Source organism: Rhopilema esculentum, chromosome 10 (genome assembly GCF_057945365.1).
Source record: "Rhopilema esculentum isolate cy_ngs chromosome 10, ASM5794536v1, whole genome shotgun sequence".
Taxonomy (NCBI): Eukaryota; Metazoa; Cnidaria; class Scyphozoa; order Rhizostomeae; family Rhizostomatidae; genus Rhopilema; species Rhopilema esculentum.
This window is the reverse complement of record NC_142824.1, coordinates 11,506,595-11,510,632: the sequence shown is the minus strand read 5'-3', so window position 1 is coordinate 11,510,632 and position 4,038 is coordinate 11,506,595.

The window sequence follows — 4,038 nt, the reverse complement described above, 5'->3', positions numbered from 1 at the left end:
AACTTTAAGGTAAAGACGATAAGAAGCAGTGGCGTAGCCAGGTTTGGAAGATTGGAGGGACAAAGAGAAGAACATTTTTGCTGACCACACCCTTAAGAATTTGGATAAGCGTTTGGAAAAGCTATGGCTTTTTTACGTGCAATTTCGCTTTATACATCGTCGTATCTGGCTTTTTGTGGCTGACCCCATTCTACAACTGCCTATTTCCTTGACAGTTCATCTAACGCTTACATTCTGAATTGTTTAAGGCGAGGAAGCACTACATGTAAAAACTGATTCTCCACAGTTTTAATCAGATATCTATAAATATCAAACAGGATTCAAATGTTTTAAACTAATTCCGTTCTCCTTGGAGCAAAATCCCCAACAAGCATTTCAGAATCCAATTTTTTTGAAGGATTGAAGCGCTTTAGCATTTTAGTTTCTATTTTATCGGGGTTGTCTAAAGAATGTGAAAAGACTTTACTATTTAAATCCTATAACTTGGTATAAATTGTTGAACATTCTGTAGAGTTATAAAGGAGGGTCCTTGTGCGAGCGAAGCGAGCATAAAATTTTTGCGACGACGCCCTTCAGATTAGCTTGAAATACATTTCAGAATATTTCTTACATGCATTTGCAGTCTTTAAAAACGTTTTATATTGTCTGAAATATAAATTCCCCCTTTAAGGTACTAATTCTATTGCAGATTTGTACTTTTCTCAGACACCGACTTTCTGAGCGGCCGCTCCCCTTGCCTCCCCCCGCTACGCTACTGATAAGAAGATAAATACTGATATTAAGGAAATAAATAAAGTAAAATCTTGGCGTTAATTTGTTACTGCTGACTACCAAAAAAAGGTTTTTACCGAATGGAACCAAATTTACCGAAGGAGACAGAAATATTGGGGGGTGTCGCACCCCCTACACCCCCCGCTTAGTCCGTCCCTGTCGAGGAGGGATTTGATTGAGAAATAAAGCCTGGTTTCCACTGCTCGATAATCACAGTTAAATTTGTTGCCTTAATTTTGATAATCGTGCAGTGGAAACCAAACTTATAGCTAGTAATCATAGAAAATGATATCTTAGATTGATATAAGAACAAGTTACGACTGATGCATCGTTATGTACTAGATAGAGACAAGAACGTAGTGAAACGAAATATTAAGTATTAACTGTGCTCGAAAGGCTCCCAACTTGAGCACACGGAAGTAGCTTGGGTTCGACAAGGAACTGAGCAACAAGGATGTACCGTGAACATTTATTAAAACAGGAAAAGAAATGCCAACAACGAAACGTTGCCTCATTATTGTAAGATCTTTGCCTAATTACAACAGCTGATGTCATTAAAAGAGTTTGAAAGTGTTGTGTGAAGATCCAACAAAAAATATAATTCTTTATCATCAAAAAAGTCGCTTTTTTGCTTTTTGGTCTCTAGTCAAAAGAAGTAGGCCTAATACTGTAAAGCTATTGTCCTGTGGGGCTTTCTTGAGATAAGACATTATTCTGCAATTATGCTTCCCTCGAATAAGGGGAGCTTAGTTGAAATAATTAATTTTTTACATGGGGGCTTTTTCGTGGGGGGGGGGGGGCTTATTCGAGCGTGGGAGCTTATTCGAACGTAGGGGCTTACTCGAAGATTTACGGTTCTAATGCTAAAGAGCTACTGTTTACAAACACAAAAATGTAACACGAGACAGCACGAAATAGAACACCTTGCATGTCACAAGAAGCTCTTCTTTCTTTTGATCTACGTCATTTAAACAGGAAATGGTTGCTTTATCATCGAAAAGTATCACTTCTACTCCATCTTTAAAGGAGAATTTTCGAGCAGTTTCTCAAAATGGAGGGTGATCAGTACCATAGTTTCAAGTTTCTTAATTTTTTGATTATATCTTAAGGATTGGTTTCTTAAAGACGGTTTCTTATAAAATTTGAGTGTAATTTGAAGTGAAAAATTCTATGAACAATTATAAGTGTATTGAAATAGGCATTTTAAACGTGTTCAAACAGGACAACAGCTTTGCCTCTGCTCAGAGGCTGTCCTAAGAAAGCCTTCCGCGAAAAACATTTTGGACCATTTTCGAAAAATGAGAATTCATGAAGGATAATTCCTCCTTTTGTGTTGGCAAAGTTGCCACAACTCCCTGCAGCAAACCTGTTTGGCATTTCTTTTCTTCGTAAATTTTTTTTAAACAGGATGTTTGTTTGTTTACATGCGGAGACTGTTGTAAGGAACGGGTAACTGGGTACACGTCACATATCAACAAGCGCCCGCGCAGCAAATGGAACATTAATTCCGCAAATTTCGCAACTTGAGCTTTAATTTTAAAAATTGAAATGGAATTTTTATTTCCGACTGAAGTTTTGTGATTATTGGAACCAATGCTTTCGACTTATGAAATAAAATTTTTTGGTTGCAGGGGGATTAAACCCAGGCCTTCTAGGGAGCCTTTTGACAACAAACCGTGCATAACGAGTGGGCATGGTGATTGATAATGGTTTTTATTGGCTAGCGTGGGTCATGTGTTCACACAGAGTCGCCGAGACATGTTATGTAATTTGCGAAAGTGTTCGCATAAAAGCTGTAATTGCCAAAAAATTCAAGTCCAAATGCTCTAAACAGTGACGGACATTGGACATTTTCAGGATTTTCCTTTGAGCTTCCAAGATCAAAGCTCTCGCTGCTGAGCTGCTGGCTACAAAACATAAACATGGCTCCCCCGAAAATTTGCTCCTACTAAATAGTACTATTCTTTGTAACGTCGTTCTTTTTAAATCCATTAACGATTGAAAAGTTAGTTCAGACTTTCGTAGTTTTCTCTGAAGATCACATTAAATTATTCACCATTAAACACGATAAAACGCTTTGCAAACTTTTCCGACCATGACTTTTGGACAATTGTATTTGAAATTATAATTCTAGGTAACCTTTAAGTACCATTGAAGTGGTACCAAATATTCATTTCTAGATACCCTGATCTCGAAATGTTTGCTCTATTCACTTTAAATTACGCATAAAGAGAAATACATTTAAAAAGTGTTTAAACTTGATTGATTTTTAGACTGAATTTGCCTTTTAAAACCTACGTTAGTGTTCCAAGACTTTTGGCAGTGAATGTAGATTTGCTCAAGAACTTTTCTACAAACTTAATTTGAAAGACATTTTATCATTCCAATCCCTCTTCGTGCCTTTAGGATAGCCTCTCTTATATGACTTTTGAAATCAACTTTCGAGTCAAGAATCAGGCCTAGGTGCTTATGCTCATTCTTAGAAACTATTTCATCACTTCCTAGTCTAAGTTTTGGATGGTTCGTTTTACGCCTTTTACAGGAAAAGATAACTTCCTCCGTTTTTTTGCATTAAACTGCATTTTCCACTGCCACACCCACAAATTTTTCTTTCAAGATCGCGATTCAACACCCGAGCGGTAACATTCGCATCATCAACAACTGAGAATAGGGATGTAATCAGCAAAAAATTTAATTACACACGTAATGTTGCTGACTATATGATTCATGTAAATAAGAAAGAACAGCGGGCCAAGGACTGATCCTTGAGGTACCCCTGCCGAGATCGATTCCCACTTTGAACTTTTCCCATTTAAAACTACGCGCTGTTTTCTGTCCTTTAAAAGGCTTTGAAGAAGCTGGAGAATATTTCCAGATATTCCATTGCCTTTCAATTTATAGAGAAGATCATCGTGCCATACTCTGTCAAAAGCCTTCGACAAATCCAGATTTTCCCTTTGTTTTAGAACAATAGACGATTCTCCTCCAAAATATTAAAGGGGGGGGGGGCAACCATCAATGTACACAACTTTCCACTCCAGGCTATAGAAGATGCGAGATAGCACATTAAAAATAAACTTAAGCAGCGAAAGGCTATAGCTTCAATCTTCTGAAAGAGCAAAGGATAATGCTGATATAAAGATATAAAGTGCTTTAATATTAAGCAAACATGGTTGAAGACTCTGACTTTAGCTTTATCAGCTAACGAGAATGCAACCAAATACAACAAAAGCAACCAAAGATTCGACACAAAAATACATAATTCCA